The sequence below is a fragment of the Neltuma alba genome, unplaced genomic scaffold, assembly GCF_004799145.2.
Source record: "Neltuma alba isolate B1F8T4 unplaced genomic scaffold, ASM479914v2 tig00010596_pilon, whole genome shotgun sequence".
Taxonomy (NCBI): domain Eukaryota; kingdom Viridiplantae; phylum Streptophyta; class Magnoliopsida; order Fabales; family Fabaceae; genus Neltuma; species Neltuma alba.
This window is the reverse complement of record NW_021635458.1, coordinates 249,113-263,774: the sequence shown is the minus strand read 5'-3', so window position 1 is coordinate 263,774 and position 14,662 is coordinate 249,113. Positions and strand designations below refer to the sequence as shown.

The window sequence follows — 14,662 nt, the reverse complement described above, 5'->3', positions numbered from 1 at the left end:
TGGCTTTGATGGTTTCTTCCTTCAATGTGCATGAAGAGGAAAATCCAACGGGTGAGTTAAAACTTACAAGGTCGTGATTTTAATTCCCCCCACTATTCCATGCACGCCTTCTACTCTCCTCTCCTCTGCTTCATGTACGTCATTTTCCTCTCTCTCTCCTCCCCATTTTGATCAGTGCGTACGTACACAACTGACCGCTGAGATTATTATTATTATTGCATGCTTTCCTTCCATACTGTGCCTCCTCGCTTTCATTTCGTTGCGGTTATTCCATTTGCTTCTCTCTGGAACCACCCCCGGTGTGTGACGCCAACGCGCCGCTCAACAATGGCAGTGTTGCAGGCCGCCGTCGTGTGTATAGATTGGCGCGTTAACACTCTGCTACGGATGCTGGCTTCCACATGACGTGAGAAATGATCATGTACGTGCATGGGGGTGTGTGGGTGTGTAGGCGGATGGACGAGGCTATGTACGAGTCGTTGTAATACTATTCGGTGGGTGGTGGGATTGAATTTTACATCGGTGGCGTGCACTAGCCAGTGTACTGCAATGAGAAGGTCAAAAACAAAGTTGTCCGTGTTGTGACGAGGTGACGACGACGACGACATAAGATAAAACAGAATTTGGGAAAGCCTGCCCAGTCAGCACTTACACGGGGCCCACCCATCCATTTGTCTCATCTCCGCTTTTCAACATCGCAAGTCAGAGCTCAATTATTTAGATTTAATGTCAACAGTTGAGATTTATTTATTTTTATTTTTTAAAAATGTTTTTTAAATAAGTAAATAATTCAAAATAAATGTGATATTTTAATTGTAAGTTTTTTCAAAATAATTTTTTAATTTATTCATTAAAAATTTTAAATCTAGACTATTAAATTACTATATCTGAATGATGTAGATTTAACCGTAAAGATAATATCATGGTGCTCATCACTGCATCAAAACTAGTTCCTCCAATTACCTTTGCCCAACATTGACAGCTATATTTGATAACTCCTTAGATTTGTGTGATAATTTGACTGAAATAAGGCGTCATGCGTGTGTGAGAGAGAGTGAGAGAGAGTGAGAGAGAAGGGAAGAAGCCGAACAGAAGGGAAGATTGATGAATGTTGCATCGCGTAATTAATTTATGTTCTAGCTCCATTTCCTTCTCAGCTCTGTAACAACATGCATATCTTTTATGTTATTACTCTGCCTTAAAAAAAAAAAAAAGGATTCGGAAAATCGGAAATGTGTTTTATTGGGTCGAGAACTTGCAAACCCATTTTCTACACGGGCAGGGCCATCAAAAGTGTAAATGGACGGTTGAGCCCGCGAATGCAGAAGCATGGGTTTGGGCCTATTAACATTATTGTCAACAAGAGAAGAAGCATCAAGGTTGTTCCCCTAGTGTTGAGGTGTCAATTTCTGATTGGAACTGACGGGGGACAAAGATACTTCTTGATTGGACGTGATCACAGAGCCAGACCCATTATGCCCAACAACCGGCTTGGACAACATTAAAAAATATTTATAAACATATTTTATGTGGGATGAAACAAAATTTTTTTAATATATTTATCTTATATTTTATAAATTATAATTAAAAAATTATTCATAACTTATTTCAAACGGATTCTAAATTGACCAAGTTAAAAAAAACATAGTACAAAATTAGAAGATTTAAAATATATTTTTGCCTATATTTAAATTTGATGTCGACGATGGCAACAATTTTCTTTAATCACCTCCTTGCCATAACTTGTATTTTATTACTACCCCGGTTCTAATTATAAGAGTCAGTTGGCTAATTTGAGGAGATTAAGAAAGTAAGTTGAGTTAGTTATTTGTCCTAAACAGGTATTGTCTTTCTTAAAATATCATTGTTAATCAAGTATATTGATTATAACTATTAATATTAGAATGACTATTTTGGAAAAAAATGTATAAATATGAGAGACAAAATGGATTGGAATCTTATATTTAGGACCAAAATAAAAGTCAAACAGGATCTTATACTAAGAATCGGAGGTAATATTAAAAGTAGAGGCAGACGAGCTTGAGCACATTCTAGGGGGAAAAAAACAATAGTTTAGCCATATTAAAATAAAAAAGTGTGATGGTCTTCTTACAAATACTCTTCTAATTTTAAATATAAGACTCTTATACATAATTGTTAAACCCTTATACACAATAATATAAGAATCTTTACATTTAGGATAGAAGAGGAGGAGTACATCAAATCACAGGGGCTACTCAAAAAGTTAATAGTTTTGTGTACGGCCAAACTACTAAAAATACCCCACGCACGTGACATGAGTAGCACGAGCCGCTGTTGATTTGTTTTTATTACGTTATTTTTGCAACAGAAAAAAGGAGTTTAGGGGAGTTTGGGAACTTTCGTGCTTTTGAACAATTTGACAAATTTAAAACTCATCCATAAATAGTCTGTCCTGTCATCGTCATCTTAGCATGGTATATGTGGATACACGTCAAACTCTGAGACCAACACATTGTGAGATAATCAAGACCCAGCATCATGGTCAAATTGATTTGAAAAGTATTTAGGTGAAGAACAAATCAAAACTTTAAAAATAATTTTATAATATACAGAGTAAATATGTAAAAAAGATCTATGAAAATAATTTTTAAAAATATTTTTTGTTTCACCAAACATATCCTTAGTCAGTCAATAAAAATAGTACTCCCTCCGTTCCTTATTATAAGAGACATTTGGTGTTTATGGTATGTTCCTATATATAAGAGACACTTAAAAGTTATCTCTACTTTTTTGTGTTGATTTCCTATTGTACCCATATTTATTGTCTCTAATTCACACACTCTCTCCCTCTCACTTCTCTTTCTTTCAACAATTTAATTATTCTCTCTCATACTCTCTCTCCTTATTAATGAGGGTATTTTTGGAAAAAAAATTATATTTTTTACACATTGATTGTTCTTAACTACTTTTAACTGCTTTTTTGATCAACGTAATTCGGTTATTCGTCTCTTATAATAAAGAACAGATGGAGTATTAGTTATAGAAATTGAACAAACATCATAAATACATATTAAATGACTAGTTCCTGACAGAATGTAGCAACCTAATTTTTTTTCCTCCAAAATTAAACATCAATATTAATATCAGTTTAATCGGTGTATAAAGTTGACAACTAATAGCATTATCTAGTAAATTGGTTCATTAGCTCATCTGCTTTACCCTAAGTTTGCTATGAGGAGAATTAGACTAGAGCAAAAATTTTAATGAGTTCGATTTAATACATTAAAAAAGTTTGGTTTTAAAATTTTGATAAAAAAAATGTAAGATAAAAAAGAAGAAATGTTAATTAAAAACTTTTAATCTCGTTTTTTTTAATTTTTTTAAATTGAACTCTATTAAAATTTTCTCCACATCTCTCTTCCTTCCACTTCCCTATTACCATGCCCACCTTCAAACTAAGAGTTAGAGTCATTTATAAATTGTTTCCATCCTTTTTTTTTTTTTTTTTAAAACGAGCCTAATAAACGCTTATAATTTAGTGGATGAAGGCTGAAGTTTAAATTATTTGGCGTATTCCCGTCGATATTACATCCGATACGTGTTGATACTCTTTATACAGGTACGTGATAAATATCAGAATATTTTTTTTTTAAAAAAAACATGTGCCTGGTATTTTTGAATATGTTTATGGAAAATGGACGAATCATAAGAGAATATACTATTAAAATACCAAGGTATGTTTATGTACCTTCCCGTATCTAACTGCGTTCTTTGTGTTTTTTTTTTCCTGACCAAAATTATCTAATCGCTTTCAAAACACGAGTACATACATAATTCATACTTATAATTTTTCTACTAAAATACTACATTCGGTCATAATTATAAGAACTAGTTAAATTCTAAAATATTTTTACTAATTAAATTTGTTGGCTAGAACTACTATTATTAGAAAAATTATCTTAAAAAATAGATAAACATAAAAGATAAAATGGATTAGAATTTTATATTTATAATCAAAATAAAAATCAAATAAGATATTATATCACAGGATGTAACATATTATTATTTATAAGCAAATATACTACTACTAAATAAAATTAGTTCAAAAAAAAATCGAGCAACTGAGATATGATTACTAACCCAATCTAAAGTGTAAACTGACAATTCTTGTTTTTTCGGGTGCCAGGAAACCATCATCATTCACTAATAAGGCTTAAATCAACAATTAAAAAAAAAAGATCAGAAAAATCAACTGATTAAATTAAATGGATAGAAAACGAACTACGAAGGGGGTTTTCTCGGGGAGAATGAATCGCGATTAATTGAGGCGTCGCTTCCTGTTGATCCGCTGGATTTTCATTTTCTACGCCGATTCTTCCTCTTCCTCTCTTCCTCCCTCTCTATCTACAGTGTCTTCGCTTTGTCGTATGCTTCTCTCTGCTGTAGCAACACGATTGAAGTCCTTCTCTCTAGCGGCTCCCACATCGTTGAGAGCCGAACAAGTCATTGCCTGAGAGTTTCCCTCCTTATTGGCTTCTACCGAGTCACAACAGCATGTCTCAGACTAACTGGGAAGCTGATAAGATGTGAGTTCCTTTTCCGCTTTATTTATTTTCTCGATATCCGCTTGTACTCTTCCCTTGCTGTGTCATTTTGCAACTCGGGCGATGTTTCACTGACTCACTCCCAATTAGTGTCTCATCTTCATTTCTCCTTCCTTGTCGATTTGGGTTATTGATTTTCTTGGAGCTACTGTGTTTGGGTTTTCGATTGGGGCCATGTTTATTTCCGCTGGTTCGGTATGCTTGGTATTTTGTAAGTGTTTCGGAATGTTATATTGGGCATCTTAGGGTTTGTGGTCTCTGCAAGTTTAAGGGACATTCTGTGGAATTGTCACTTTTGGCTGCTGAACTTTGGTTTTAGTATGTGGGTCGCCGACAATTGACATCAGCGTCTACTTACTGACACTGTAGTAGCTCAATTTTTTGTCATCTGTTCCGTGTTAGTGTGTGTGTGAATTTATCCTTCCATTTTCCAATTCTCATGACTGGTACAACGCTTTCTTGGAAAAAAATAAATTGAAATATCAGGTTAGATGTTTATATCCATGATTACCTAGTGAAGAGGGATTTGAAGGCTTCTGCTCAGGCTTTTCAAGCTGAAGGAAAAGTATCCTCGGATCCAGTTGGTAAGCTGCTGAGAAACAGTATATAATAAATAAGAAGCTGAACTTACTTGTATTATTTATATCTATATATTTATGTATTTTCTGGCTATAGCCATCTCTTTTTGCTTTTAGTTGATTTGATGTTTTTTCCCCTTGTGGTGGAGCTATTGATGCCCCCGGAGGATTTCTGTTCGAGTGGTGGTCAGTATTCTGGGATATATTTATCGCCAGGACTAATGAGAAGCACTCAGAAGTTGCTGCATCTTATATTGAGGTTTGTATTTGAATACATTTCATTGTTTTCTTACTATATGTAGCATTAGTAATGAGAAGCACTCAGAAGTTGCTGCATCTTTCTTATAAGGTTTAAACAACACTACATTCATTAAATCAAATCTGTCAGACGAAGTTTCTGATTGCAAGGAAATAAAATTATGAATTATGAAATCCAAAACAAAGCCAAGAAATGAATTGAAGGTTTGCCCACCAAATTTTGTTATTACTTACCTTTGTATGTTGATTAATGATTGATAAAAGACATTTGTGGCCGAAATTCCATGATTTCTATTTCTTGAGTCTTCACCTCTGTTTATTTATTGGATCTTCTGCTTTCATATCTAATCTATGTACAGCGTCTTTAATTTTTAATATGCTACTGTCCGCCATAAGCTTGTAGTTAAAATAAAAATTCAAGTCTTTCAATATTGTGATAAATGATTTTGTCATATCCTTTTGTTGTATTAAAGCCAAAAAGGAAAAGCCTTTTGACGTTGCTTTAATTGCTTTGTGAAGCTGCAGACATTATAGAAATATTTGATTACTTTAGTTATCAACAGCTAGTACTGTTCACAAAGTTGAAATGTAATAAGATAATGTTATGCTGGTTTGTGGAATCTAACAACATGGTTTAAAAGAGAAACAAGAGAGAAAATCCTGCATACCTTTCAAAGCTTATGAAGTGTGAAACTGCGATTGCAGACACAGTCAATCAAGGCAAGGGAACAACAGCAGCAGCAACAGCAACAGCAGCCACAATCCCAGCAATCACAGCATCAGCAACAGCAGCAGCAACACATGCAGATGCAGCAATTCCTAATGCAGAGGCATGCACAGCAGCAGCAGCAGCAGCCGCCGCCGCCGTCACTACCACAGCAACAGCAGCAGCCACCTCCACAACAGCCGCAGAGAAGGGATGGGCCTCATCTCTTAAATGGCAGTACAAATGGGTTAGTTGGAAACCCTAGCACTGCAAATGCCATGGCAACAAAGATGTATGAGGAGAGGCTAAAACCTCCCCTTCAGAGGGATTCTTTGGATGATGCAGCCATGAAGGTAAGGGGATGCTCAATCTTCTTATTATCTTATGAACTGTTGTTCTTATGATACACGTTTACCATAACCCTCTGTGGATGTTTTATACAGCAAAGATTTGGTGACAACATGGGCCAACTCTTGGACCCAAATCATGCCTCAATAATGAAGTCAGCTGCAGCTTCTGGCCAGTCGTCGGGGTGATTTTTCTTAAATTATTCTAATATTCGTTATTATTTCATTTTTTTTTCAAATTTGTATATTTGCTTAGGAAGGAGGTGGTCACACTTGATTAGTCTATAGCTGGTGGTAAAGTTAGTTTAATTTGGTTATAAATAGATGAGTTGAAGCTCACTTCATTAGGGTAATACGAAAACTGGATCTTTCATTGTAAATTTTGTCATAGTCATTTCCTAGTGTGTTTTGGTGGTCGGTGGTGGAGGTAAAATTATTTACAATGCCTCAGAATTCACAGTGATGTGCTGTTCAATTAATAGTCTTTAGCACTTCTGATTCTCTTCAAAGATAAGTGTTGACATTTTTAGCATAAAAATTTATACACTCCAGACAAGTTTTGCATGGTGCTGCTGGTGGGATGTCTCAACAAGTTCAAGCTCGTAGTCAGCAATTGCCAGGGTCTACTCCAGTATGCTATTGTTCTTGAAGTGATGTTATTTCCTTCTATCTTCTTCTGTAGTAGTTGTGCCCTGACATGCCACTTGGAATCCAGGATATAAAGAGTGAGATTAATCCTGTTTTGAATTCAAGAGCTGCGGGTCCTGAAGGATCATTAATGGGAATTCCAGGTATTCTCCTCTCTCATTCTTTTTATGTTGTAACCAATTTTGCATTATTCCTTTGGAAACTGTAGCAGGCATGCGATGGGAACTGAGTTTCATCTATTCTGATTCCTTGCCATTTATGATACTATGACTGAGGATAATTTGGGATTTAACGTTGAAATTTTATGATGTTTCTTGCTGTTCTAGTGTTCTTACGCATATACTAAGTTAACAGAAGGTTTTCTTGCGCCAGGATCAAATCAAGGCAGCAACAGTTTGACTCTGAAAGGATGGCCACTCACAGTGAGTCATTTTGAAGTAGTTTACGTTAAATGTTTTTCTTTTGGTGAATATGCTATGTCTTACTAAACTTGGTGATCACTCTGAAACTGAAAAAATATATCATGCATGCGAAGAGGTTGTAGATGGTCTTTCTTTACTTACTATTAAACATGTTGAACCTTTCACTGTTTAGAAACAATTGCATCTTACATAAAGCATTTAGCAATCTCCATCGGGATGAGTTTTGTACCTGCTCAGTACCATTTGTCAGTGAAACTGGACACTGGAGTAATTAAGTTTCCCCATACTTGTCCTCCTTTGCTTATTAGGACTTGGAACAACTGCGCTCTGGTATTCTTCATCAACAAAAGCCTTTTATACAGGCTCCTCAACCCCTTCATCAACTACAAATGTTGGCACCTCACCATCAACAGCAGCTTATGCTTGCACAGCAGCAAAATTTGTCATCCCCATCTGCCAATGATGATAATAGGAAACTGAGAATGCTACTGAGTCAAAGAAATATGAGCCTAAATAAGGACGGCCTTTCGAATGCTGTCGAGGTGGTTCCAAATGTTGGATCACCTCTTCAAGCTGGTGGCCCTCTTTTGCCCCGTGGGGAGACAGATATGCTAATGAAGGTGCTAGTTTCATTTTGATCATCATTCACACTCCATTTGTTGTGGCCTTTTAGTTTGTTCACTTGTCCTATTTATATATCTTGCTGATGGTTACAAGTCTTGTGACTGGCATTTTCTGAAAGATCCTATTATTTGTAGTTAAAATTGGCTCATCAAATACAGCAGCAACAGCAGCAGCAGCAGAGCAACAATCCCCAGCAGCAGCAACTTCAACAGCATGTTCTATCGAATCAGCAGCCTCAGACTTCAAACCATAGTATGCATCAGCTAGATAAAGTTGGGGGTGGTGGCAGTGTCACCATGGATGGTAGCATGTCAAACTCCTTTAGAGGAAATGATCAGGTCAGTTCTTTACTGGTCGCTCCTATCTCACCTGTAACTATTTATACTTTGCGGTGTGACTGGGCTAATGTTTTTCATGTTCTGTGAAGGAAAATGCATAGTTCTAAATGTGGTTGGTTACTTTTTCAATGCACAAAGTTTCATTTGTTGTTAGAACAACCCATATGTAGAACAACCCATATTCTGAAAATCATACGGCATTGATAGAGTTGTATGATAATAGTTCACCATACCTTTGGCTCTGCTATGTTGAGGCCCAAAACTCACCGTCATAGGAAGCTCCCTCTTGTATCATCCTCATTCTCTGGCTTTCTACATGCTGTCTTCAAATATGTGTTCCCTTTCATGGTTAGCCTCTTCGTGGGAGAAATAGATTGGGGATCCATAGGGGGTATTGGATCTGGGTGGGTGTGTTTGCTTGCTCATTTTAATCAAAAGATCACAAATTCATATCCTTAACGACTGAGGAGTTGGAAATGGATTTCACTTCTCACCAAAGCCTTTTGAACAAATGTATGGAATAAACGATTGTGGCAGCCACGTTGAAAATGACCCTTTTTTTTTTTTTTTTGCTTGTCATTTGGTAATCACAATTTAAACCCACATAAAATAGGTTCCTAACATGGTTTTACTGAATGCGCTTTAAGGTTTCCAAAAACCAGACTGGGAGAAAGAGAAAGCAGCCTGTATCTTCTTCAGGTCCTGCAAATAGTTCTGGCTCATCAAATACAGCAGCAACAGCAGCAGCAGCAGAGCAACAATCCCCAGCAGCAGCAACTTCAACGCATGTTCTATCGAATCAGCAGCCTCAGACTTCAAACCATAGTATGCATCAGCTAGATAAAGTTGGGGGTGGTGGCAGTGTCACCATGGATGGTAGCATGTCAAACTCCTTTAGAGGAAATGATCAGGTCAGTTCTTTACTGGTCGCTCCTATCTCACCTGTAACTATTTATACTTTGCGGTGTGACTGGGCTAATGTTTTTCATGTTCTGTGAAGGAAAATGCATAGTTCTAAATGTGGTTGGTTACTTTTTCAATGCACAAAGTTTCATTTGTTAGATGTAGAACAACCCATATTCTGAAAATCATACGGCATTGATAGAGTTGTATGATAATAGTTCACCATACCTTTGGCTCTGCTATGTTGAGGCCCAAAACTCACCGTCATAGGAAGCTCCCTCTTGTATCATCCTCATTCTCTGGCTTTCTACATGCTGTCTTCAAATATGTGTTCCCTTTCATGGTTAGCCTCTTCGTGGGAGAAATAGATTGGGGATCCATAGGGGGTATTGGATCTGGGTGGTGTGTGTTTGCTTGCTCATTTTAATCAAAAGATCACAAATTCATATCCTTAACAACTGAGAGTTGGAAATGGATTTCACTTCTCACCAAAGCCTTTTGAACAAATGTATGGAATAAACGATTTGTGGCAGCCACATTGAAAATGACCCTTTTTTTTTTTTTTTTGCTTGTCATTTGGTAATCACAATTTAAACCCACATAAAATAGGTTCCTAACATGGTTTTACTGAATGCGCTTTAAGGTTTCCAAAAACCAGACTGGGAGAAAGAGAAAGCAGCCTGTATCTTCTTCAGGTCCTGCAAATAGTTCTGGAACAGCAAATACTGCAGGCCCATCTCCGAGTTCTGCACCCTCAACTCCCTCGACTCATACACCTGGAGATGTGATGTCAATGCCTGCTTTGCCTCATAATGGTAGTTCTTCAAAGCCTTTAATAATGTTTGGCACTGATGGTCCTGGAACTCTTACATCACCCTCAAACCAGTTGGTGAGTGACTTTCTCTGTTCTGTTCTATAGATGGAAGGAATGATATGTTCCTTGCATGCAGACTCATTGCCATTCCATTTTGGCAGTGGGATGATAAGGATCTTGAATTGCAGGCTGATATGGATCGTTTTGTGGAGGATGGATCACTTGATGACAATGTTGAGTCTTTTTTATCACATGATGATATTGACCCTAGAGATACTGTTGGTCGTTGTATGGATGTAAGCAAAGGTGCAGTATACTAATGTAGTTGCCGATCTAAAAATACTTCGGCATTGTCTTCCTTTTTTTTTTTTTTTTGACCAACTGGCATTATCCTTGCAATAAAGTTTCTTGTGTATGCCTGTTTCTGATCTTGATTGTTACTAATGTAATTAGACTATTCTCTGTTCATTTTTGCCCCTTTAAATCCTCTTGTCAGCTTAAAACTGATATAAATTCTATCGTTACTGTAAAGACCTGCATTGTGTTTATATTCTATTTTGATTTCTTTCTGAGGGTACTAATTTGCTCCTGTTTCAGGCTTCACATTTTCTGAAGTAAATTCTGTACGAGCAAGCACAAGCAAAGTTGTTTGCTGCCACTTTTCATCTGATGGGAAATTGCTTGCAAGTGGTGGCCATGACAAGAAGGTTGGTAGAAGTATTAATCTGGAAAAGCTTATCTGGTTTAGTGCTTGAAGTATTTAACTGATTTCCTAACGTTAGCTGCAAATTTGTGCTTTTGACTTGGAGAAACATGGGAAAACGATTGGGACCTCTATTTTTCATTCTAATTAATGTGCAATATGACATTTTCCCTCAATGTTTTTTTTAATGCAGGCTGTGTTATGGCACACAGATTCTTTAAAGCAAAAGGCCACTCTAGAAGAACATTCATCTATGATCACTGATGTCCGTTTCAGCCCAAGTATGCCTCGTCTTGCAACATCTTCATTTGATAAAACTGTCAGGGTTTGGGATGTCGACAATGTTAGTAGTTCTTTCCCATTTTACTCAACCAGTATCATTTTGGTGATTTTTTTTTTAATTTAATTTAATTTTCATTTTCTTAAACGCAATGAAATCTAATTTGTGGAGGATAATGGTATGAGTATGATTGTTTCATCTACACACAAGGTTTATAAATAGTTTTTTTTTTTAACACATAGACGTGGGTCTTAGGTCTGGTATATTTTTGAATGTAAGGGTTGATACATGATTGTGTTTATTGTTGGTCATTATAGAATTACATAAACTATGAGCCAAATGTCAGGTTAGATTGAAGAGGATTTTCCAGTGAAATATGCTTGTTTTCCCCCTTGAATTATGATAACATGTCTAGGATAACTGTCATATACATTTTGAACATAATGAAATAGATATGGTGACATCCCTCTGAATCCGATGCTAGTCAATCAAGAAGCATTTATTTGTCAACAAGATACCAGTGGCTTGTGGGGCTTTCTTGTGAGGGATTTGGTATACACATGATACCTGTAAAGCCATGGAGACATGCAGAAGCAACTCGTATTGACATCTGATGGCATTGGTGTTATTTATGTCAAAGAGTGGGTCTCTTGTTGAAGAAAGCTAGTTTCAGCGAACAACCTTCAAAACAAAGTTATTTTGAAGCATGAATCACTGCAGAATGTGGAGGATATGGAACAGTGGTTTTCTAGCCCACCTTAAAAAGATTCGATGATTTATTGTCAATTGATTATTTAATTTTACGACTTTAATGTTAAAATTATATAAAAAACGAACGTTTAATTATCCAGACACTAATGAATCATGAAGCAAGGCATCCACTAATTCGTTGACCGGAACCTAGGCCTAGTTTATAGAGGTTATGATAAGATTTCTAGGATAACAGCTGTATACATCTTAGCATTTATTAAACATAGAAGATTAGATATGATTAAAAAATTATATGATTGGCCTATTGTTCATTTGCAGTCCTTTTCTCTCTAGTTTTAGTGGTATTCTTCCTTTTTTCACATCGCTATCCTGCTTGAGCTGAATATATCAATTTGCCCATTATGCAGCCTGGATATACAATTCGCACCTTTACAGGACATTCTGCATCTGTTATGTCATTAGATTTTCACCCAAATAAGGATGATCTGATCTGCTCATGCGATGGTGATGGTGAGATACGATATTGGAGTATAACCAATGGTAGCTGTGCTAGAGTCTCAAAGGTAGAATCTGAGTTATTATTGTATTATGTGCACGCCGTTTTTGTATCACTGTTATTGTGTACCAGGTTTTCTGCACTGTTTATTATGTATTATGGTCACTGATGGATTTCTGATAGGGTGGCACTGCTCAGATGAGATTCAACCTCGTATGGGGAGGTACCTTGCCGCAGCTGCAGAGAATGTTGTCTCTGTACTTGATGTGGAGACACAAACATGCAGATATTCATTACAGGTTTCATTTTCATGATATAAGACGCATTTCTTCATCATTTATAGAGAAAATGTTTTATCAATTAGAGGCATGCATTTCTGCATGAGTCGTGCTAAGAGCTACAGAGTTGATGTTTTCTGTCCTGTCTAGTTGTCATTGCAGGATATAGAGCAACAGTTCCTATACGTAGGAAAAATTTGTTGACTGGCAAATTCTGTCTTCCTTGCAAGTTATAATATTGCAAGGTTGAATAGTTTTTTGTTTGGAAGGGGGTGGACAAGGCTTTGCACTTAAATAAAATCTTCCATATAATGCATTTTGATGTCTCTGAAAGCATGTCAGTTGGTAAAAGATTTAAAATGAGTTAAAACATTTTAGGCCAGCTGAAGACATATTGATTTGTTAAATGATTTAAAATGGTGGTTTGGATAGTAATTGAACTAGCACTGTTCTAAGTAAACTACCCGCCAGAAGCTGTCTTTGCTGGGGGGAGATCTAGGAAGGGGACATTATTATAGTTTTTGTCGGAAACTCTACTTCTTTGCAGTTTGTCTATTGTCTCTGTTATGATTTATTGTCAATGTCGACCTTATATTTTCGGCATCTGGGAAATGAATTGTTGTCTAGTGCCCTGTCCCAGCCCTGGATCACTAACTTTCTCTTTTGGAATATGATGATACTATGATTGTAGGGACATACGAAGGCAATACATTCTGTCTGCTGGGATCCCACAGGGGAATTACTGGCATCTGTGAGTGAGGACTCAGTCAGGGTTTGGACTCTTGGGACTGGTAGTGAAGGAGAATGTGTTCATGAGCTAAGCTGTAACGGAAACAAGTTCCACTCCTGTGTTTTCCATCCGACTTATACGTCCTTGCTGGTCATTGGCTGTTACCAGGCAAGTTACATTTTGTTCCCGGTCATTTCATTTTGGTGTTATGCTTTCTTGGCGTCCATGAATTTTTGAGTAGCATATAAGAGGCAAGTCTAAGATTCAAGGCGGTTCATAAATGCGGAGTTTTGGAAGGATTTTTCAAATATTTCACTAGATAAAATTTTCATATTTGGTCATACTTGTTAGAATGATGTGGCTGCTATGAAGCTCTGTCCTAGTGGTTTTGTTTTTCCTCTTCTATATTCTGTAAATGACTCTGGTCAACGATAAGAGTGTAATTCTGACATTGTATTCTTGCTAAATGCTGTCCATGAGCAGTCCTTAGACCTTTGGAATATGGCGGAGAACAAGACGATGACTCTATCTGCGCATGAAGGTCTCATTGCTGCCCTGGCAGTGTCTCCAGTGACCGGTTTGGTTGCTTCCGCTAGCCATGACAAGTTCGTCAAGCTTTGGAAATAACCTTATCTTGTGTATTGTGCGTTGTAATGCTTGCAATTCGGGAATAGGTCTTACCACTGTTGATCACACGTGTCTCAATCACCCATTACCCGTCTTTTTTTTCTTTTTTTCTTTTTGGCTTTTTAGTGTATCCTATCTTCTATGTAATTTTAGATGCTAAGGTTTTTTTTTTTCCTTCTAATGTTGCATTTGTCGTGGTCGAATGCCTGTTCCAATTATTAGTTATCAATATATACTTTGGAGATTTCTACATCTGTGTTTTGCATCATTGTTATATTTTCAGCTCTTAACTGGTATTGATGATGGAGTTTGCTAATCATCTTTAAATATCGTGAGAGTGGGGCGAGCTATATATTTAGATTTCCAAGGCATCTATGAGACCAACATACTTAAGTGTCTGAATTTTGTTCTAACAGGAAAATGGATCCCCTTAAAATTTACTTTATCTTGTCCTTTGTTGTAAACTTTAAAATAACGAATATATTGTAACAAGCCATTATTTAAAAATAATAAATAAGTTATTAGAAATATATTTTTATTTTTAAATTTGTCTTTATAATAAATAAGAAAAAGAATAAAAAGAATATGTTGGGAGATGCAATGAGAAAATGAT

At 36.5% G+C, this 14,662-nt stretch overlaps 1 pseudogene; it reads left to right on the top strand.

The window, feature by feature from the left end:
• The first annotated feature begins 4,318 nt into the window (after window positions 1-4,318).
• On the top strand, window positions 4,319-14,303 carry LOC114757439 (transcriptional corepressor LEUNIG-like; annotated as a pseudogene).
• Window positions 14,304-14,662: the final 359 nt, after the last annotated feature.